The sequence below is a fragment of the Gambusia affinis genome, linkage group LG02 (genome assembly GCF_019740435.1).
Source record: "Gambusia affinis linkage group LG02, SWU_Gaff_1.0, whole genome shotgun sequence".
Taxonomy (NCBI): domain Eukaryota; kingdom Metazoa; phylum Chordata; class Actinopteri; order Cyprinodontiformes; family Poeciliidae; genus Gambusia; species Gambusia affinis.
In genome coordinates, this window is record NC_057869.1 from 30,779,441 (window position 1) to 30,803,764 (window position 24,324).

At 39.8% G+C, this 24,324-nt stretch overlaps 1 long non-coding RNA gene across 1 annotated transcript; it reads right to left on the reverse strand.

Annotated features, from left to right (window-relative positions):
• Window positions 1–447: 447 nt before the first annotated feature.
• Window positions 448–23,922, reverse strand: LOC122846138. The gene is made up of 5 exons (XR_006373188.1): window positions 23,834–23,922; window positions 15,821–15,946; window positions 15,541–15,738; window positions 9,089–9,164; window positions 448–3,895 (listed from the first exon to the last, which is right to left on the reverse strand). It is a non-coding gene; the product is annotated as an uncharacterized LOC122846138 (long non-coding RNA).
• Window positions 23,923–24,324: the final 402 nt, after the last annotated feature.

Here is a 24,324-nt window from a genome sequence, read left to right on the forward strand (position 1 = left end):
AAATGCTACAGATTGTGGACTATGTTGAACAAGAAAAATATGTATGAAGACATCTCCAATGTCCACTGGACATTCAAAGGTTGCAGGTCAATTACTTCTGGTAATTTTAGTGTCATTATTTTGCGTAAATTTAATATAACTGTTCCTTGAACAACTGCTAAAACAGCATGGTATATTTATATTTCAAAATATGAGTTGGTTTTTTTATCATCTTTTGCCAAAGTTAATAAGAATAAAAGTGTGTCATATTTTTTGTGCATATTTTGGTATTGATCTAAAACCAAATAAAAATGGGGGTATTGCCAATACTGATACTGATACTTTTTATTACTTAAGTTTAATATATCAAACTTCCTTCATCTAGGTGTCTTTGTGTTTTTTTTTTTTTTTCATTTCAATTACGTTCTTTAAACTTTTGAAAGAATTTGAACAAAGTGTGCAGGAGTCTACAAAATACTTTAATAACATATTAACAAGATGAACAGAAACAACAGAACAAATGTATGCAATCAAATGATCATCTGAGACGAAATGAAAGCAAAATATTTTTTTAAGTAACTGAGAAACTGCAACACAAACATAAAAAAAATAACATTTCATAAGAAAATCTGAAACTACAGAAACTATCTTACTACCTAAGTATCGATTAGATACCAATACTTGCTTTGTAATATTTACTTTGGCTTGATTTGCCCCCTCTACTAACAGACATTGTGAAAGAATTACAGAGCCACTTGTGGCCCCGGAACCACTGGTTGTTGACCCCTGGTTCAGATGGTTAGCCTACAGTCAGCAGTTAGTTTTCTCAAAGCAGTGAATTTTGACATTTGAAGGAAATTAGTTCCATTGTATTTAGGAGAATTAGAATGAATGGAGTTGAATGCATCCCAGTTTTTTCAGATTTTCATTTTGAAAATCCTCTGAGCCCCACGTCTCCTGTTTCTCCTACTTCACCACTACACACCGCTTTGTGTTGGTCTTCTGCATGACACAGCGAAAAACAAGCCACAGTGAAATCTGTGCTGTGGCAAAATGTGTAAAAGGTAAAGAGGGATAAATACTTTTTTAGGTTCTGTACTTTTACCGTCTTCCATTATCGCATAAAAACCTCCATCTGCCATGACTCCTCACGAGGTTTCCTCCGTTGGAGATAAACTCCATAGTATTCCAGGGAAAGATTGACAAGCAGATACAGAACCAGTGTATCAAACGCAGCTGCGCCAACAGCACTGAAGTGCTCCACTTATTTCCCCTGAGTGTTTTACATTTATTTTTCCCTTTATATATTATTCAAGTTCAAATAATTAATTCAGGATATCAAATCAAGATGTAGGAAATCAATCAAAGAGGCTTTTTCAGTCTGCCTTTCATTAGAGAGAACCCCCGGTTCTGGCCGAGCCTGCAGCGGAGCTGGCCGGGACTTCTATGGAGACAGCCTGAAACACTTACGTGGCATCCCGTCCGCCGGAGAAGATGACTGCTCCGCTTCTCACGGCCATGTTGAACTACTTAGGCTGCATCCGATTGGGTGGTTGGAATTATTTTGTTTAGTGCTGATATAAAAATGAACCACATGGCAGGATGGGCTCTAATGGTTCAGTCTGATAATGACATTACTCTTTTTATTTTTTTTATTTTTTCTGTTCCATCCTTTAGTTTCTTTTTCCACTTCTGTTTTTTTAAAAGAGATAATCAGATGTAATTTGCTACAGAAGATGCTAAAGGATACTCTAAACCAGGGGCTTTCAAAGGCCATTTGTGGCCCTTAGACGGATTTTTTGTGGCCCCCAACTGCAGGTGAAGAAAGCTACAGATTTGACTCGTCCACCTGGGTGGTTAATGCACTTAGAGTCTTTATTTTTTTTAATCAGGGTAAAAGTTTTATTGATGTAAATTTGTTAAATGTAAAGTATGTAAAGCACAACACAAAGTAAACATCTTTTTACAACTGAATCTTTATAACAAGTAGAACCACGACTATCCAAAGAATTTTACTGGAAAGCCAACTATTAATTAAACTCGGCTAAATATAGCAAACATTTTCAAAGGAAGTGTCTCAAATCCTGTTTTTAAAAATTCTTCAAATGGAGCCCAAAAGAATTTGAAAACAAGTTGCCTCTCTTTTAATAAAACATATTGAATAATATCAGTTTCCTACAAATAAACCAAAAAAAAAAAAAAATAAAAAAATCTAACTACTTTATTTACTTGATTTTATTTTTCTTGTCATTTTCTCAGCCCACCAACACTTTTGACTCGACAATTTTGGCCCCACATGACAAAAAGCCTGGACACCCATTGAGTAAAAGATCCTTCAAAAACACTTTCTACATTTCATTTCAAGTGATTAAAAAAGAAATAAACAAACAAAAAAAAAATAAAAAAAACTTACAGTCAATAAAAACTGAATTCAGCAAATTAAACAGTGTTTGTCTGTCTGTCTGTGTCTAGACTCCCCGGCCCCTCCCTGTTCGGTTCCAGCTCACATCTTTAAGAATCAAACACCCTGGTCAAAGTGACACAAAGGGTTAGCTTCATCTCATTCCCTTTTAGGCAGATCCTGAGGCACACACAATAATGTTGTGGTAAAAACGTCAGTCAGAGACCGGCAAGTGTGAGAGAGGACAGCAGCAGACAGGTAATGAGTCGACTGTGTGAGATTATAGGTGTGTGTGTGGAGTGTCGGTGGTTGGTGGGAAGTAATTTATTGAAGGAAATGTATCTATATTCTCATAGAGGCGCAGTGAAGCCGAGATCTCCATCGCGGTGATAATTTGCGGTTGTTAAAGTGACACACTGTTGGTCGGCTGTTGGAGGCGAGGAATGTGGGGGCCAGACCTGACAATTAGAGCTCCGTATATCACACTGGCTCTCACAGGAGGGATGGTAGGGAGACGGGCAGTGGAGGTCAAAAACACACTCACGCACACACACGCCCTCAGGAACACACACATCGTAGGACAGGCATGCAACATGGCGAACGTAGCTCAAATACGACATTTAAGGGACATACGGTGGTGCACATGCACTCAGATGACCACACAGGTGAGTGGAGGAGATGGAACAGGTTTATTTGATTTCCATCACATGTCTATATATATATATATATATATGTGCGTGTGTGTGTGTGTGTGTGTGTATCACACCCATCCGGGTCATAAAACATAATTCTGTCTGACACAACTTCAACATAATATGATGTAATTGGACAACAGAGGGACAAAAAGGCATTGTGCGCCCCATAATAAACAGTGCAGGTGAAAATCTATTTCCATTTCCCCTACAATCACACGCACACACACACACACACACACACACACACACACACTTAAAACACTCACTTTATTCTTTAATTGAGCCTTTTGGGGTGCGTCACCAGACAACCCAAGTAGAGACCAAAAAGAAGGAAAAAACAGTCAATATGTGTCTGTGATATGGGCTTGAATAATTGTTATAATTAACGACCTTTGGGTATTAAACCGGCGCCTTCAGAGGCTCATTTTGCGACCGCATCTATCTGCTTTTGAGACCATCCTTCATATTCTCAGATCAGCATATTAAAAGATCCCGAATCGTCAGTTAGAAGACGTTTTCTCTGTGTGTTTGTGTGTGTGTTTGCTTGCCCCAGTGGATTTTGTCCAAGCGCCGCTCCTCTCTGGAAAACACACTGCAGAGAAACCCAGCTCAGCCTCTGGAAGCCAGCGGTGACCTTTCCCGCTCTTCTTCTGCAGCCGTAGTCATATTCCATGTGTATTGTGTGTAAAAGTGGGTGTGAAAGTGTGTGTTTTTACCAGAAAGATGTAGGGGAGAAAAAAAAAAAGAGCACAAACCAACACAACCATAGCAAACGCAGGCAGCCGTGCATATTCCGTGGTTCTTCTTTGTCTTTTATTTTCTGTAATTGAAAAATAATTCAGGCAACGTCAGGAGGAATCGATAAAGAATTAATGAAAAGGGAGAAGGAGTCATTAAAAGCAATAAAATGGGAGAGGTTATGATGAAGATGGCATCATGGAGAGACACAGAGGAGACGGGCGCTGCTAATGCTTTGCGGCTGAGTGTGGGGCAGGAATAAGAAGCGGAGGAGCAGATCAGTGTTTTTATGTTGTGATAATTTGCAGTGTGTTTTTTTGCTGGGGAAGGAGATATGAGCTAAGTCGGACCTAAACACATTTATTGATTTGCCTTCTCTAAAATGCTTCAGAACATGGAAAGCCTTTCGTTGACATTCTAGACCTTTGAAAACATTTTTTTTGTTATGAAACAAAACTAAATTCAACATTTTCCAATTAAACAAATTGTTAAGGCCTTTGTTTTCACTTAAGTGCACATAAACATTTTTAATATTCTGTCCTGGAGCTAAATGATCATCCCCACTCTCCCGTTGTACAGTTTTACCAGCATGCCGAACATTACCGTCAATCATTTAAAAGTGTAATTATGTGACACTTCTCCAGTAAAATACCTGCAGTCTCTTAATAGGATCCGAGCCATCAAGATCCAACCTTAAGCTTCCTCCCGGCCCTACCACTCATCGGAGTGCCATAAAGCTGCCAGAGGAAACAATACTGCCTCTCGCCTCGCTGCTGAGGTTAATGGCAAATGGGGCTGTGGCTGCCGGTGATATTGTTGGATAAATGATTATTGATTAGGCAAAGGTTGAGCTAATCATTAGGCTTCATCCATTTTACAGACTCTCTCTGTGACCTTTCTGCTCAGAGCCTCTTGGATCGCCACAATTTCTCTGCACAGTGTTTTGATCGTAGCTGGGCCGAAGGGGAAAGAGAAAAGTCTGGTAATGTGGCAGACAATGGAGGGAAATCATCTGATAACCTTGGATTAAAAAAAGAAGAGAGAAAATAGTTATGGATTTATTATGCGATCAGTGTTTGTAAAGCAAATACCTGTGCAAATCTAATTTTGGGAAAGGTTCTGTAGTTTACAGAGAGTGTGTTTGCAGGCCTCTTAGAGAGGTTTTTCTTTTCTTTTTTTCAGGTGGCTGGGAACTCCAAACTGCCAGTTGTAAATTTACATTTTAGTTCCAAGTTGAGTCTGTAAGATAATCTCTTGAGGGGGGTAAAGATTAGGGTGATGGCCAGGAGGCCCTTCAGTTTTATAGACTTGGAGTTCATCATCAAAGAAATCCCACCAGTGGAAAGACGGCGGAAGATGGTCAGCAACTTTCAGAGAGGCTTGGTTGTTTTTGTTGTTGCAAATAAAGAATTTGTCCACTGATTATAGAAGAGGGTATAAAAAATGTTTGATAACATGTATAAATTTTATAGAATTGACCCTCATGTAATGTTATCTGTTATCTTTGTAGGGACCCCTACCCCGTTTCCTTTCAAAAATAAATTTCTTTGTTGCATAGAAATTATTTTTAATGTAAATCTGCCAATAGTATGAATAATTTAATGGTTTAAGTGTACATGCACAAGTATGTGTGTGTGTGTGTGTTTATATTTGTATATGCTACATATAGAGGACACCTTTCCTTTCATTTTTCTGGTCCTCACTTTTTTGCCAGTTCTGCCAGTGAGAGTTAGAGGTATGTTGTGAATTAAGTTTTAGCTATGGTTAGGGATAGACTAGTGCTGGTTAAAGTTAGGAAAAAATGTCTGGATTAGGCAAAAATCTAGTTAATAAAATGAACAATAGCAAATCCTGACATGGGTAGAAATACAAACTGGTGTGTATGTGGGGGAGAGGGCGAGGGGTTTTGTGCAGAGAAAAGATAAATAGATGCATTTCAGCTCATTCAAACACTTGATGCGTGAGATACTGCATATTTTGGTATTAATCCAATACTTAATAAATACAGGGCCAGTATTATTGATAATTGTACTGATCATATTTATTATTTAATTTTGGTATATCAAACCTCTGACATTTTGGTTTTTTGGTTGTTTTTTTCTCTGAATTATTTTATTAGAATCTTAGATTGAAAATATTGTGCAGGTGTCCATAAATTACTTTAAGATTTGACAAGATAAACAGAAACAATAGAAGTCCTAAACAAATTTCATAAAGGAATCTGAAGCCTCCATCAGCTTTAGTATCGATACTGACAGTGATTTGGTATCCATTCACCAATCTTCAGCAGACATATAAATAATTACATTTCTGGCCTAAAATTCTATTTAAAAATCACAATTGAAAAGTATGTAGAAAATCAAAGCATATATTTTTAACAGTGAAATACAGTAGAAAAAAAGTGTTTAGTTTTCATTTGCTGGCTTTGAAGTGAACGTTGTGCAAGTGAAGCTTCCGCTCGGAAACCTTGACATGGTGACGAGGAAATACCTCACTCCTAACAGCTCTATTTATTGAAGTGGAGCAAATATTCCTGGCAGCGGGACTTTAACCAAACCCAGACCTGGAGCTCACATCTGCTCCCAATCACAGCAGAGCCTCTCTCTGTTCCTCCTCTGCTTCATGTATTCACAAAGCTGCGACTGGGAAACTGGTTGTTTATTTGAAGTGATACCTCTCTCCCCACTACTAGATGGCAGGATTAGTGCTTTCAGGCCTTCGGTGTAGAAATGCATTGTTTCTAGTTTTGCGGATTCAGTTCTGTGCAAAAGTTTTAGGCAAGCCCCAGTTTCCTACATTCCTTTCCCGTCTTAGAGAAAATTTTTTTATAATTCTCCACACTGAATCTGACCGTGATGTATGTAAAAATAAGGGAACTGGGCAAGAAAATAGTTTCAAAACAGATTTATCAAGAGTTACCAGCAACCTCTGGTGGATTAAAAGCTTTTGAAATAAATGAAATGATCCAGAAAGTAGAGAAATGACAACACAAAAATAAAATAAAATTTCATAAAGGAACCTGAAGCTTGCATCAATTTTAGTACCGATATTGGTACTGACTCGGTATCAATCCGTCTACCTTAAGCAAACATGTAAAAAATCAGATTTCTGACCTACGGTTCTATTTATATGATACAGCATCGTTTTTTGCTATATCATCTACTGCATCACCATAATCGTTCACTTTTTGGCTTGCCTTGTTGGGGCTACAATCCTGTTTCTTGTGTTGTCATTCAAATTTTGCTGAGATTCTGTTAAAGATTCAGTAATTCTTTAACTTAGTCATTGCTACTTGTAGTTAGAATTCAACTTGACATGGAAAACTTTGATAATGTGAGATTTTTTAAAATACAGAATCCTGACAGTAGAAGCATTTATTTGACAGTATCTTGTGTATTGTGCATTTTTAGAAGTCACATTGTGCTTAAAATGTTATCTCACTGACATTAATTAAACCAATTTAATTTATGTAAAAATTATACACTTCTAAATTGAATGTCTCAGATCTTTTTATTTCATTTTATTTATAAATGTGAATGAAACCGTTGTTGCCTCTCTGTTAATGACGGATAAACCCACAATAATCACTGAAATACTATGAAACTGACAAAAGTAATAACAAATAAAAATGTACTGAAAATTAACCAATAAAAATCAGACAGTGCTTTTGAATTGTGGTTCAATATAATCACTGACGTAATCAATGACTTGGAAGAAATTTTCATTTCTGATGTAACCTCTTGAATTTGGGCCTCTGTCTCTTTAAAAACTCATCCTCTTTCTGAAACTCTACCTTCGAGAAATTATCACAACACGGCTCCTCTTTTAACCCTTTAACATTTTTACCAGTGTTGCACTGAGGAGCAGCTCCTATAACGAGCTCAGCAGATGTGCAGTTCCACCAGGTGTTTGCTAATTACTGCTGACTAGTCTGAAGGAGCAGAGTGGGGGAGTCGTAGGAAAGGGCTGCTCTGTGAGGTGGAAAATCTGAAAGTTAGAAACTGCAGCCCAGAAGAAGAGCTGTGTCTCCAAGGTGGGGGAAGGTCCACTAAGGCATTTTGGAAAGCTGGATGGTTGCCATGGAAATTAAGGAATTTCTCAAACATGCATAAAAGAATCAAGGCAACATTCCAGGTATGATGAGGGAATAACATTATAATATGATGGCTCAAACAAGTTGATGTTCTGTGGTGTTTCCCTTTTTTATAAGCAAATTGACTGATTAGAAACTTGAAAACACCTGTAGTGCCAATTAGAGGACACACTTTACTTTAACTTGTCCGTCCAGCCAAATTAACTTGCATTTTTTCTAAAGGTATGGTCCTTTGGGTTCAGGCCTGTTTCCTTAGTTTGTTTTTTTTTAAATGGTTCTGTTGAACCACAATTCAAAAGCAACGTCTGATATTCACTGAATGTTTTTCACTGTTGGTCTTTCTCAAGAAAGTGTTGTCCATTTAAAAGAGTTTCTATGTTAAAATAGAATTTTGGTTGTTATTGGTCTTATGTAATAATTTTCTGTGAAAATGAAGTTGTGTTCCTCATTTCGAATAAACCAAATGAGGATTTAAAAATCTTAAAAAAAAAAAAAAAAATAAAAAAAAACGAAACAAAAAATCTTGTGTAACAATTAGTATTTCAGTTTCCCATTTTAAAAAAGCTTGAATCTTGTTCAGTAACATTCTAATCTACTGCAATTTCAACTGAATATTTTCCATGTATTTATTCTCTTTCCACTTCCCCTCTGTTTTACCTCACAATGTTTCATTTAAATATTTCATCCGACTGTCTTGCAGTTCCCGCAGCTTGCTTCGTGTCACCTACATTTCAAGGCCCGACATTTAAATGGAGCACGGCAGTCACTTTTAAAGGCATGTGTGTGAGAAAGCGGCACACGGAGAGAGAAAAGGACGGGGTCGGGAAGTCTGAGACGACAGGTGGTGATGAGAACTGAAAAGGTGGAGAAGACAATGGAGTGATAACTAATGTACTTCCTGTGTACTTCCTCTCTGCCCCTGTCAAGCCCTCCCGCTCCCAACAGCAGCTTCTCTCCCATCGCCTAAAAGATAAAGCCGATGTTTTCAATGTGTGTGAATCTGAGGTAATCTGATGTGAGATGCATGAAAGTTGGCCTCCGCATGAATGTGAAGACAAAGTGATGGCTGACATAGACAGTGAGAGAGAGACAGACCAGAGTGTTCTGTGGAAGCGGAGGAGTAAAGCTTTCACTTAACATGCAGATGTGTCGTGTCTGATCTGCCGAAAAGGTGAGCTGTACCCGTGTGTGTCTCAAACCCCGTCAGCGTGTTGATTTCATCTCGTGTCCGATGAACAGCTTCAACAGCTCTATGAGGCTGAAAAACACAAGACAGGGAAGGAATAAGGCAGGAGACCACGTTGGGCGCACACTCAGTCACTCAGTTCCATGAAAAACATGGCATCTTGTTGTAGTTTGGACTGTGGCTCGAAAAACATGGTGACAAACAGCATTTGGCTTTTAACACATTTCATCCTGAGTTGTCATGTAGCTCCAACCCCAAAACGTACACTGCCTCATGTCACAACACCGCAAACTACAGTATAATATTTCTAGAGCTGTAAAATCACATCAAGCCTGCATCTGTATGTTCCTGCACAGAGAATCGCCTCATTCCAGGTTTCTGTTGCTACTACATGTTGATTGGGTGAACTTTGCACAATTTATGAATCAGTAAAATAATTTTAAATTTAGTCTGCCATACAAAAGCCCATCATTGAAATCTAAAAATTGTGGATTTGGTTATGGCTTTGGCTTTTCCACATTTTGTCATGTTAATTTATTGTCCTAATTAATGTTAATTAATTGTCTATGAGTTTTATGTGGCAGACTGATAGAAATTGGCATGCCACTTTCTCCTAAATAAACTCCAAATGCATCCAATTACCTTCCATCCCTCGGCTGTGGTCAGCAGATATGGGAAGCAACAAGGTACAAGTAGCTGAAATTAGCTTCTTCTGTGGGCCATCTCAAGTCCCCCTTATTCCTGTTCACAGACTTTTACAAGTTTTTGTCCTGATTTCCCCCTTCTGATTATCTAAGTATCATAATGACTTTAAAATTATTTTTAAGAGATGTTCCTGCTGTGTGTTAAGAGCGATCAGGTCTACTCAGACTGACGTCAGGACCGCAACAATCTAAAAATTGAGGGGGGAGGGGTGTTCAACATGTTGGATTGTTTTGGCCCGATATAACAGTGTTTGTGGTGTTGCCCGAGAGCAAACGAGACCGCAGCCCGTTGAATGTGACGTGCAGCCAATCAGAAAGAGAGGTGACAGAGACAAAGGGGGAAATTCAAAATACACAGAAGACAAGAAAACTGTCATGGTGGAACAGGAAGTCTGGTGGATGTTGTCTGTTATAACATCTGATATATAGAGCCCCCCAGCTATCACCATGGCTTCTTCCATGTCAGTCACGTTTGTTCACTCTGAACTCATGTTTGGCCTCAATAAGTTTGGCAGTATTTTCCATCTGACATCTGAATGTTGGTGAGTGAATTCGGTTTGTGTATGGTATACACCTCACAAAGTACAACTGTTCCACCCACATTTTTTTACTGTCATCTATGAGGGTCTCTCAAGTTTCAAAAATTAGCCATCAATATTAAAATCTTGTTGCGTGTAGCTGGCATGAGTTTAATCTAACTGATTCACCTGTGTAATTAAATCTCAGTATTAGTGTAGCTCCTCTGTGAACATTAGTGAAGAAAGCATCATGAAAAACTCATTGAATGCTGCACCGCTCCCTAAGTGTCCAAAACCGACGATCTGGTTAGGGTTAGTGTAAATAGTGTAAAGGTGTTAGGGGGGTACCCGATGCGTCAACATGTGATGCTGAGGGAACTTGCAAAAGTGTCAAAATATTATGAGTAGGGAGTGAGAATGGGTTGGCAGGTTGGGTAGTTTAGAGAAAGGTGTTGTTATAAAGCAACATCCCACTGTTTAAATGTCTAACAGAAAGAGATGAACACAGACTTTTTGGCCAACATAGGAATCACACCAAATTATGTTGACCTTTTACCTTTCGATTGTAAAACAAGATAGTGGCAGTATGATAGTTCAGTGGATGGAATTGAATACAGGAGAATGTTCAGAAAACTTGCTGCTGTTGATGTGATGTTCGGTGGCTCACATGTCAAACTTTTCAATGGCTTTGACCAAAATGCTCTTTAGCCAGGCAGACACCTCATTCTGTACTTGTGGCTTTATCAAGTCCAGACGACATTAAAGAACTTCACACCACATTCACTCATTAACACTCCACTGGTGACAAGCCACCGTCTGACAGAGGTGAGGCTGCCATGCACCGGCGCCACCTGCAGGTGAGGCAGGTGAAGCTACAGCAACAGACATGTACTGAATGGAGATCGAACTGGCAACCCTCTCACTGCAGGACCTACTCTACAAACTACTACCACCATTGCTGCCATCATAGAAGAATTGACCATAACAGATGACTGAATTGTTTTCCTGTCTCTGTTTATCCACTCTTTAAGAATACAAAGAGACCTGACTGCATATTGTTCTCTTTGCTGTTATTCTGTACAGAACAATGATGCTACAACCACTGGGCTATGATTTATGTGTAATGCTACACCCCTAATTATAGCTACTGCAGTCTTTCAGGTTTTAGTACGGATGACTCTTGGCAAGTAGGTCAAGTCAGAACAACCATAGTAAACTATAACAAAATAAAACAAGAGTTATTAGACCCATAAAAATGTAATAGTAACACAGAAGGAGGGGCTCCTCTGTGAAATGACCTCATACAGCTGGTCTGCACAAATACTACTGTAATGTGCCCCTATGTCTGTCTTCCTCTCATGCATGCTAATATTTGGAGAAAGCGTGTAGGACATCATGGGTTCCAGTTGCCCGGCTGCTCACTGACCCTCTGCATGTGTGTTTGACATTTAAACTTTGAGCTTCGCCCCGCAGGGGAAAAGGTCCAGCTCCTCTGATGTAGCTCACACACAGATGTACACAATACGCTAACCTTTGAGTGTGTGGATTTAGCTTTGCGGGTAGTCTTTGGTCCAGCTTGTGGTCAGGCTCAGTAAGAGATAGAGAGGATATATCACTGCCTTAGTCCCTAAAACCACAAGGATGGGTTACACACACACACACACACACACACACGCAAGCCTGCACACACACTGAGACACTGAGCTCCTGATTCCTGAGCTTAGCACTTGATCCTCACTCTGGGAGGTTGACACTTCAGAGAGAAAGCCTTTCCAAAGGGTTTTGGACTGCAAACACACACACACACACACACACACCCACGCACGCACACACGCCCTATAAACCTCTGATGAAACACACAGCATCCCTGCGAGAGCCCCAAACGCTTGGAGGCCTGATGATGGTGATCTGCTGGTTAGCATCTGTTTACTGTCAGGCAAAGCACTTTGCATTTCTTTGACCATCCGTCACCTACAGCTCAGATGAAACCTCACATCTCTGTGTTTGAGAAGCAGCAGACTTATTGAAAAAATCATCTGTGTCGCCAAATGTCCTTAAGCCACGACTACTCACTTTTTGGAGAAGTGGAAAATCATTTGAGCGTATTGACCTCCTCTTCCTGCCTCCCTGGAGGAAGGGCGCCGCGCTGGCCACTTTAGCCCCTGCAGCGCAGCACTAATTCAGACAGGCGTGAAGCAGACATGATTCTAACGTGGATGTCAACTCACTGGACGTCTTTGCGAGGCTCAAGGGCAGGGAGCTGCCAGTGAGTAGGGGAGTCTGGGGGAACTGTAGCTTCTGCATTTGCGTTTAACACACTATCCTATCTATTGTGTGGGCAGAGGTCTGGACAAGCCCACGGACCTCAGTGTGGTGTCGACATGAGATCCTGCTAGGGTGTGTTGGTACAAGAGCAGACATACACACACACTGCTCTGCTCATGAAACCATTCTGTTTTCTCTATGGGTTTTTAAACTTGCTTTATTGTATCATTGTACATTTGTCTGCATGGGAACTGCTAATTTGTTATATTTTCTAGTAATTATACAAAATGAAAATACATTTTTTGAAAATTAGCAATATTTTGGCAAATTGTCACTGGTCAAATTGATCTACTGAGCTCCTCATTCAAGCATTTGTAATGTCTGAAGTATTAAAAAATATTCTTATTAGAATATTTACTCTAAAATACAATGGAGTATTAGGACTAAGATTTATTATTTTAAACTAAGACAATAAAGTTATAATATTCTGACAATGAAATCATAATATTATGAAGCTTTTTCTTAGCCTGGTATTATTACTCTGTCAGAAATAGTAAAGTTAAGTCGGAATGTTCAAATTTACTGATTCATGTTCAGTGATATGTGTACATATGATGGATCGGTGCATTCAGGGAGCAGCTGTGATACAATAAGATGCTGTTTTCAGATAAAATCATAACTGTTTTTAACTGTTTACATCACTTAAATATGATCTTCTGTGATAAAATATCAAAATAAAGAAACATCCTGAAAGACTCTTCTTCAAGACCCTTTTTTGTTAGTGACAACACCTAGTGTTCAGGAGGAGAACTGCAGCAATTTAACCAAAGAAAAAACAAGAAAAAAATAATAATAATATTGGAGAGGAGAATCCATTATTATGGTTTGGTTAATTCTAACAAAAATAAAGATTTTTGTGTGATTTTGAAATTCAGACAATAACACACAGTTACGTAATGACCTCAATATGCAACTATATATGTCTCACGCTACAAATAAATAAAGTTTGCTCATTAATTATAACAAGAGCCTCTCAAAAGCCAGGTGTGGACATCATCTCACATGTCAAATATGACATTTTCTCACTCCACTTTCTTTCTTACTATCAGGCCTCTCTTTCAGTTCCTCATATATCAACCTTATAGAGGAAGGTCTATAAGGAAGAAACAAAGAGGTTTGATAGTAAAAGCATAAGGGAAACATCAGGTGCAGCTGAAGTGTCTTGGAGCAGATGTGACAAAGAATGCAGTGTGTGTGTGTGGTTCCAATGCAGCCCTCGGAGAGGACTGTTGGCCCAATATTCAAAGTTTATCCTAATAAAGCAAATAAATGTATAATCTGTTACTGGGAAAGCTTTTGATGGTGAGCAAAAGGGATAAGCCTGAAGACAACATTTTATCAGACTTGAAGCAGGGATAGAGTCAGTACCAGACCTTTGGAGACCAAGAACCAAGACCAAGGTTGAGGCTTAATGTTCAAGACTTCTATCAATATTTTGTGGTGCTCTTTGTACACCACAAAATAAACTAATACTTATTTCATTAAATATGTTGATACACATTCTCTAAACAGAATTAATTAGCTTACATTGCACAATAATTGTAAGAGAAGCAAAACAAATAGTGACAGATTAGGCTAATGTTTAAAAAAATATGTATTTTATATGATCTGAATAAAAACAGTTCATCAGAGTATCAGATATTACATCTCTGCTTATTTTTTCTTGTGTTGCTGTGGATGTCTCGTAAAACTGGATGTGCCTTGCTCACTTTACATATCGTTAACCCCAGTGTTGAATTCACAGGTTTTTTTGCATTTTTTCTTTCCCCTTTTCTTTCTTCAGTTCTTTTTGTGATTTTGTAAAGCAAATTTAACAATTTTCTGTGGTTAGACTGCAGGTGTTAGCTCAGCAGAAGCTAGGTCACATTGCATGTGAACACACAGACACGCTGTTTTAAAAGGACCAAATGGTGTTGGTCCTTTATGTTTTCATAATTTGGACAAAAATTATAGAGCCTGGAGCCCTCCATCCCTGGCTTGAAGTGTGTGTAGTATTATTTTAAATGTTCGCTCCATTATGTCTGCATCAACCCATACCCATGTATGTACACGCGTCAAAAAGCTGAATAATGAGACATTTCAAAATGAGGCTTATGAGTAACATTGCTACACATGAAGCTTGTGGAGCTGAGTACTGAAGAACTAGTACCATGTTTTAGCTAATTCCAGTTGAAGAAGGCTCTTTTTCTGGTGATAGATTATTTTCTTAACACTTGGGCACCTACAGGCGCACTTCGCTAATCTGCAGGTGACAACCCCCATGAGACCAGCCTGACCTTGGCACCATGCCACAACCATAGCTTACATTCAACACGGATGAGTATATCCATCCATCCGGATTGCTGCTCAGATACTGCTTAACAGCTGTATCTGAGTGTTAAAAAATAAGCGAAGGAAGTGGTAGAATATCCATCCATCCATCCATTTTCTGTTCAGCCTTGTTTCTAATGGTGTCAGGAGGGTTGCTGGTGCTTATCTCCAGCTATGTAGAGGTATAATATCTATGATAGATATGCAGGATTTGGGTTGGTGGTATGCTTTTCTTTGATGGGTTCTCAAACCGAATCTGAGCTCAGCTATAAAGAAACCATATCCACTACTTATTACAGCGCCACCCAGTGTTCATGTTGCCTCAGCCTAACTCATTTGATCTAAAGCACTGACAGAAACAACTGAATGAATTCATTCATTTTTGCCATCCATAGACTTGTGTGCTGTTAGGTGGTTGATCTCTCACCTTCATCCTCTTCAGGATGCAATAGGTGTTCACCAGCCCTCGTTAAGGAGCAGTAGTTATATGAGTGGGTTTTCTGAGACAGACGCCAGATGGTAAACTTACTACTCATGGTAACTGCCGAGTTTTTCAGCAGTTGTTTGAAGAGAAATTTTTGCCACACTCACCCCTTGGTTCTGTTCTTTCCTTGTAGACCAGACCGTTCTCCATAGGATTCTCTTCGAGTTTGGGGCCATGCTGACTCTCCCTTTTAGCGGTGGTACAGAAATGTCTCCTTGTTGCTCCGTTAGAAAGAGGAGCAACAGGTGGGTAAGTGCACCCTGGACGAGCGCTCGCCCACCTGTCCGCCCCCCAAAGTTCAACCTCTGTCAGTGAAGAAACAGCAGAGCAAATCCAATCAGCAGCAAACCACAATTAGCCAACCTCAACATCTGTGGATGCACTTACTGCCCTCCTGGATCATCTTCATCTTCTTTAAATGAAAGAACATCCTAGACTCCTTCTTCTGCCAAGAACTGGTTCAGTGTGCACTTGGAGCCATTAACAACCTACAGCGCGGATCCAGACCACAATCTGTAGAAAATCATCTCGAGAATCACCTTCTCTGTTCAATTAACTTCTTCTACCTGCATCAGTAACTGTTGTCTGCAATAAAGTCAATCCATTCAAACATGACACAATTGACTTGTAGATACGTCATGTTTAAATCACACTAAATATTATGAAGGTAAAGTTAAAATAATATTCTCAGATTTAGCACATTCATTATCAAAGATTGGACAGATAGTGCCATATTTAAAGCACAATCTAGAAAACATTCAGTTTTTAAAAAATGTTATATGTCTCGAATTTGACTTAAAAAATGTGAATTCATAATTTAATGTTTTAAAGCTGCAGCTCTGAGGAGCCACATCAGAAAGGCGCCCCTCTGTCTGTTATTCTTAGAATATAGTTCTGAATGAGTACATTATGGAATCAAATACAACAGGTATTTTTGGTTGGAACCTAAAGCATAATTCCATCAATAACTAAGAATAATACATACCAAGCATAACTTCTTTATTTGGGATATTATTTCAACACATCTGACACTTGTAACAAATTTTATATACCTCAGATTGGTTATAAGTAATAGTTATGCCAATGTGTTGGCATAAATGGTTAAAGCCTTCAAAAGCAATCATGGCTCAGGAAGCCTTTAGGGTTTAATTAGCTGGTTAGGGTGTGACACCATGAGTTTTTCAATATTTTATTTTCTCACGGTATTTGAATTTCTTGTGATGAACCTTTTTCTCACTGTTTTATTTCTGATGAGAAATCCACATGTTACCTGTGAGGTCTATATATTTACAGGTTGTGATGTAGTTGGTGATAATTGTCAACAGTTTGTTGGATATGTTTTATTGTTGCTGCTGTTTGTTTCCATCGGGTTTTCTCTAGTCCAAAATAATCATTGAATTTCTCTCATAAATCTAGGAATATATATATATATATATGGATATATATAGTTTATTGTTTCCAGAGACAAGATCATGTTTTTTTCTCACTACATATAAAGATGTGTGTGGGCGTGTGCGTGTGTGTGTGTCAGTAGCTCTGGTGGTCTCTAAACTTGACTTTACCACTGTTTTCCGATAGTGTAACCAATGAAGTGCAGTAATGGAGTGTAGTGGCCTGAAGTGTAGCTATGAAGTCTTCACTAATGACTCTAGCACATGTGCGTCTGGCTTTAAGCCCTCTCCTTAACGTCACTGGACACTGTATACTTTGTGCCTGAATGCGTGTGTGTGTGGGAGTGGGTGTGCGTGTGTGTGTGTGTGTATGTGCCAGGACGGCAAAGCTTAGGGCACTCCAGTGATCTCATCTGCCCTTAAAAGTGCTCCCCCGGGCATGCTGTGGTGGCATAGGGGATAGTGTGACCCATGTTTGGAGGCCTTGAGTCCTCGAAAAGGGCTGTCGCAGGTTCGACTCCCGGACCCGGCAATGTTTGCCGCATGTCTTCTTCCCCCCTTCTTTCATAATATACTAGAGCCCACAAAAGAGCCCCTGGAGGGGTACAAAAAAAAAGCGCTCCCCTTCTGGTTGTGAAACGGTCTGTATTTTACACACACGTCTCTTTCTATCTTCACGAGGACTTTGTACTGATTTCCATTCATTTTTCATTCATTTCTAGAGCCCAACCCAGACCCTAACCTTAAACCTAACTATTATCAGTATATGGCTAACCCTAAGCCTAATCTAAGCTTCATTCATACTTTAGTTCTAAATCTAACCCCAAACCCAAAAACAGTTTTTCTTCTTCTGGTGCTTCAGGCCACAGAAGAAGCAGTCAGTCCCCTCAAAATGGTATTTGTTGAAAATATTGGGCTCAGGATGTATCAAATACAAGACCACACACACACATACACGCACATACACACACACGCACACACCCCCACACACACACACCTCTAGGATGTATGTCTTCTGGATGTTGAATCTAAAGGAAGTCACAGGGCGACTGTACAGACGTAATGCGTTTCCCCTCCTCATTACAGAAGCTTCCGTTTTCCCTAATTTTTTTCAATCTTTTTTTTTAACTGAATCATTTTAGTTTCAGGTACAGATGTTGCAGCTCCACGTTGGGTCTGCGTGTTTGCCTGTGTGGGTGTGCATGCGTGGGCATGGGTGTGTGTGCGTGTGTGTGTGTGTGGTAAACAGGCTGCTTTGCTCCGTGGAAGAAGGAATTTCCCCCAGCAGTCCCCATCAGTAATAGTGCCTGTAATGAGCTGCAGCTGTCAGCTTGGCTTCCTCACACACACATTCACATAAAAAAGCACATGCACACGCGCTCGCACGCATACACACTTGCTGCAAGGAGGAAGCAGTGAGTCACCCAGCAGTGTGCCGTCATACTGTACGCCGGTAAACAGGGCAGCTCATCAGACTGCTCATCAGACATGAGATCTAAAAAAGTCTCCACTGCTTAAAAGATCTGTCTGCAAATTTACTTTGTAGTTTGTGGTTTTATGTTGTTTTACAGCTTGGAAGCTTGCAGAGCAACGTTTGCAATACCGTCGGTGTTTGCTTATTTCATTGTTGCCCTCAGAAATCCCTTTTTCTTTCTTTCCTTTTTTTCAGTCAAAAGAAGCCCAGTTTGTATTTTACTGAATCCTAATTCTCTGTTCTTGGTAGTGCAGATACTCTGGGGGCAGAGAACAGGCTTGAACTGATTATGTGCTGCAGGATGTCTGAAACACGCATCTCTTTTGTTTGGATCTGGAGCATCCGACTGTAAAATCAGGTTAAATATGAGACACTTTCACATGCTCCGTGTCTGGTATTGGTGTTGGTGTGTCACGGCTTCATGGAATAACGTCATAAGTTATAAACCACTATGTCTGAGTGCATGTGATCCTACTCGAGGCCGCTAAGAAAGGATATGGAAAAAATATAGCTCTGAAAACTTCTCTTTTCCTTACTTTCCTTTATCTAGAATGTGTCCAATTTTTAACATGTTTTGTCAATGTGCATATTCACAGATATAAAATTATTTCTAATTTCAAATTTAGTTTACATGTGTGAACAAAGGCAGCATTGTGTAAAAAACACAAAGGACAATTTTAATGGCTTTATGGGAAACAGCAGTTTGGTGGTTCCTGCACAAATCACATCCGGGCTGAGCCCTCAACTTCGGCCGTCCACCCACCCAATCAAAATGCAGGAACTCATCTGAGACTGCGGTCTTAGATCAAATGCAGTGCAGTACTAGACAAAGCAAAGAACCTGGTCTCCATTTTCTCCTCCCTGTTGACCGAACATGCATTAAAGCAATAGGAAACTTGTTAGATAAGCTATATGTTCTTACTTTTCATCTATTACTTGCACTTGCCTCTCTAATGCTGCCCGGGGCACAAAAAAATGAAGAGCCCACTGCACTGGACCCCACTGAAAACCTGAAGGTTATTCCACTAAACATTGATTACTGAACTTTTCCTGAGTGAAAACATTAGTATTGTTGTTTCTAAATGAATATGAACTTGCTTTCTTTGCATTATTTGAAGTCTGAAAGCACTGCACGTTTTTTTGATATTGTGGCCATCTCTCATTTTCTGCAAATAAATACTAAATCTTTGCTTGGAATTTTGGAGACATCTTGTCAGTAGTACATAAAAATAACAATGTTCATCTTACTCAAACATATAAAAAGTAAAATCAGAAAAACTCTCTCTATATATATATATATATATATATATATATATATATATATATATATATATATATATAGGTTCAGTGCCCTCTCTGGCCCACCTTGGGGGGCGCCACTGTTGTGTGGTTCATTAGGGAGTGGGCTCCTCAGTGCTTTGCACTCTGGAAGAAAATATTGCTGCACACTCTGGCAGCTACTGATGCTGAAGCTAATGCCTGATACTGATACCTAGCGAATGTTTTGCTCCTAAAATAAAAACCTATCTCTGTGTTTTAACAAGCCTTGTCTGGTAATACCCATCGGGATGTAATTTGTGCTTTGCAAATATTCTTAAAACATAAATTAATGCTTAGCAGCTAAAAATAAATTGTGCACCACCTTTCTACTGTGATTGAAAAAGGCTTTAAAAAACAACATTTGTTATGAGCTTAACTGACAGTCAGTTTGCGCTTCAGGCCCCTTTCAACCTTGGGCCAACTCGGCTCAGTTTTAGCAATCACACATATCTATAAATCAAATTCAGAATAGAATAGCTAAGCAGCATTTTCAGGTTACAGTTTGCTCAACTAATTCAACTTTCTTTCTTCTGAAATCAAACATGATCCCCAATAATGTGCAAAACAAAGAAAACGGAGCATTTACATAAACTTCCTTCTGTTCTCCCTGGTGGCTGCTGTTTTGCCTCGGTGACCTCTGCCAATTTTTATCTCATTTCAGTCCAACTTTGTAGATCAGACCTTAATTTTGAAGGCCAGATCACAGGACAGTGATGAATAGGCTGCATCAAGGAGGGCTTAAATTACCCCTCTCCCTGGTGGCAACACTGACCACAAGGAAAGGTGGTGTGTGTGTGAGTGTGTGTGTCATGACCTAGTAAGAGCAGACAGAGGGAGAAAGAGGGCTGGTCAGCACTTGCCCTCTCAACCCTGCTTGCTCCGCTGCAGAGGGAGGAAGGAGAGCGAGAGAGAGAAAGGGAGGCGCACTGGATCTCTTCTCCCTCACATCGTCTGCTTTTTGCTGCAAATCTGTAACTTTTGAGGTTATTTGAGGAGAGTCAGACCCCAAAACGGCAGCATATTTTTTCCTCCACCCTTCTTTCAATGTTTTAATGCAAATAGTTGCACTGGAAGGTACCAAGGTTTCAAGTGTTTCTACAGAGTAGAACTTCTAAAGGCCAAACCGGCAACTGAAGGCTTTTAAGCTCTCTCACACGTTTCAGTCTTCTCTCATTTGACATGATTGAATGGCAGAGAAACAGCTTTTAACTGTTCCAATGTCATACTTTTAGTCAAGTACTGAAAAATATTTCTCAGTTGAAGTGGTTTATCAAAACAGCCACTGGAATACAAAGTTTGATTCCAAATTTATTCCCTTTTGTTTGATATTTTTTTCAGTTCTTCTTAACAAGCAAAACAAGACGAGTAATTATTTAAAATGTCACAAGAATAATGCATTATTCTATTTAAAAACTCTATTCACATAATATATAAAACTCTTTCATGTAAATAAATATTTAATTTTACTGTAAATACGTGAAAATTAAAGTTTCTGATAAAATAAAAACATAAACACTGCTGAAATAAAAAAAGTTTAAAAATGCAAAGTCGATTCCAAACCACTCCTCTCCTGTTCTGTTTCCTGAACAGATTTTTGAGTTCCCATTTCTGTCACCTCTCCGCGTCTCGGAGATTGTTTTGTTGCGATATGATGTGGAGAAAACGATGAAAATAAAAGAAAAAAAAAGTTTTGGAAAATTCAAGTATTTGGTTTTATAAAATAAAACTGCGGCGACATTGACACATACACACCTTAGAACCACATCTGCGCGCATCGGACATTTTTCGTGCTCTGTCTCGACGTGCGTCCGTGGAGAGCCATTTGGGGCACCAACTGCGCGTGAGACAGGAACCCGTGGGCTTCCGATTCTTTCCCTGCAGCCTCCTCTTAACACACACGCACACACACCAAGGCAAGTGAGTGCAAACACCGCTGAGGATTCGGTGTGTGTGTGTGTGTGTGTGTGTTGGGGGGGACTAAAAGTTTGCGCGCTCTAAGCTCCGCTTTGTTCTTTAGTTGCGGATGGAATCAGTGATCAAATGAATTACATGCGCGCTCATTCCGTGGCTCAAACAGGCGCTCGCGCGCACACACATGTCTATTTCTGTCTTGATCTTTTTGCAGACTTGTTTTGCAGCACGTGCAGTGAGAAAAATCTGCTCACTTAGCGACGTTCAGAGAATATTAGATTAAAAATGTAAAAATAATAATAATAATAAAACAAACTAATCAGAGTTTCTTGGAGGATATTGGAGATTCACAGCGACACTTTACGCACAGGCCTCCTGGAATCATTGCTCGCTCTGAGGCGCAGGAGTTTCCTCAGAGCGCATAACAAGCAGACACCCGTTAAATGGTTACAGTTTGTGCTGCTCGCATTTATTACAAATAACCATAATATAAACGAGAGAGGGAGAGAGAGAGAAAGCGGCACCAAATTCTGCAGTGAAACTCCTAGGGCTGGGCTTCTTTGAAATAGTTTCACCTCTCGAATAGGAGGAACGGGAGGGGAGGAATAGAACAATTCAACTTATTTGGCAGCAATAAAAGTAATCCCGGTCAGGTCGGTGATACTGAGGATGAATGATGGAGGAAAAGTTGCAATAAGGGCTGGAATCACAGCTGAAGAGTTCACGTTGGATCCGAGTGCGCGCAAGACATCAGAGTCTCTTCAGGAAGTTTTTATGAGGCGGTCCAGTTGCCTTTCCTCTGTGGAATACATCCTAACGGCGTTTGTTGGGCTTCACAGGTCGACTGTGTGGTTTAAGGCCCATTTCCATGTAACGTCCCAATGACACACACAAACACACACATTGAAACTGCTGCCTTAATAGCTTAAGTTTAAATCTATATTTTTAGATCATTATTTCTAATATAATCAAAATAACTGAAGCGAGAACGAACAGACAGTTAAGGAGAACTTCTCCAAATACCTCAACTACCAAAACGCCTTTTATAACTATTTGACTTTTCTTCAATTTCCCCCACAAAGATATGTTGAAAACATGACTTCTAAGCTGATTTTTTCCTGTCCAAAATTGACCAACAGAACATTTCAGACACAATTTAACGTTATTTTCGACGAAAGACGGATTTAGACGCATTTTCTACCGCTGTTCAACAAAAAAATGTGACTTGAGCATCTTTACATTTCCTCTACACCACTGTGGCTTCAGGAGTTCCAGCATATAGGTTTTGGCAATAAGTTTTTATTTTTCTTTTTTAATTTTATTTACTTTTTTTTTGGCGTCCTGTGGAGAGAAACCCCAACATGGAGCCGATTCTAATAATTCCACTGTCAAGAAATGCGAGGTGATTATTTGGTGACAGTTTACTGGGATATTCCTGCACCCCCAACCCCCCACAACCCTCTCCTCCTCTGGGGTCAGGTCAGCTCTTTATGTTCCCAAAGAAGAAAACACGCTCAGGCAATTAAAATAAATCTCTCCAAACTTAAATGTTGTTCATATTTATTCATCATTTTTGAATCATTTTAATTCTTTTAAAGCGCAGCAAGACGATTTTGGGAGGATAGTCGGTGATAAAATAGCGCCTGAAAACCTTTTTCTTTTTCTTTCTTTTTTTTTTTTTTTGGTCTTTCCTTGCTCTTATTTTGACATTATTGAAATAACTTTAAAAAGTTATTAATGATGCTTCGTCGTTTGTTGTTTTCATCCTGTTTTTAGTTGTGCAAAATGATTCAAACGATCATCTAACATCATAAACAAATAGCGGACTCGGGCTGAAGGAGCGGATGAGAGCGCGTGCGAGGTGTTCATGAATGGCACGTTATCCTCTGGGAGGGGTGCTGTAGTATCGTGTGTGTGTGCGTGTGTGTGTGCGTTTCCCTCTCTCTCTGTGTGTGTGACACTGATGGATGCACCAATGGAAAGACGGACAGATGCTTGGGCGGATCTAACGGCAGGCGGCGGCGGAGCGGCGCGCACAGTCGCGGAGAGATCGCGAGCGGAAACAACGTCGTTCTGCGGACGAAGGTTGATGATCGCAGCGGAGGGACTGCTTCGGTTTGATGAGCGCAAACTGGAGGATTTTACGAAAAGCGCTTTTTTTTTCTTTCTTTCTATTGACCAAAAAGTGAGAAGGTGCAGCAGAATATCTGACTCAGAGGAAGCCGGGAAGAGAAGAGGGTGAGGGCGAAAAAAGAGTGAAGGAGTGAGGAGGGGGGGAGACAGCCTCTGGCAACTCACCCTTACCTTCTATGATCTTCTGTTTTCTCCACAAAAACCTTACATCCACTGATCCGGAGACCGTCGCCTAAAAACACAGGAGAAGAATTCTGCCTCACTCCCCCAAAAAAAAGAAAAAAAAAAAAAAAAGAAAAAAAATCCTCAATAAGAAAAAAAGCACTCAACTGTATAAAACTGAACTGACAAAAGTTGTGAACTTTCTTGTAAATATCTATAATGACGAATAAAAAAAGGAAGTAAGTTTACTAAGTTCCACTTAAGTCGGAAAAGGTTTTGCGCCTTTTGAGAGCTCAGCGCGCCGCTGAAGGAGACGCGTCTGATTCTGATCTAAACAGCTCATCTCTACGTAGAGGAAGAAGAAGGGGGAAAAAAGCAGAGACGGAGAGAAAATTAAAGAAAAGAAAGAGAAGGGAAGGAAATCATCACCAGCAGCCAGGGAAGTGCCTGACAGCGCGGCGCCGACGCTCGGCTGATCCGTGCGCTGCCTGGAAGCAGCC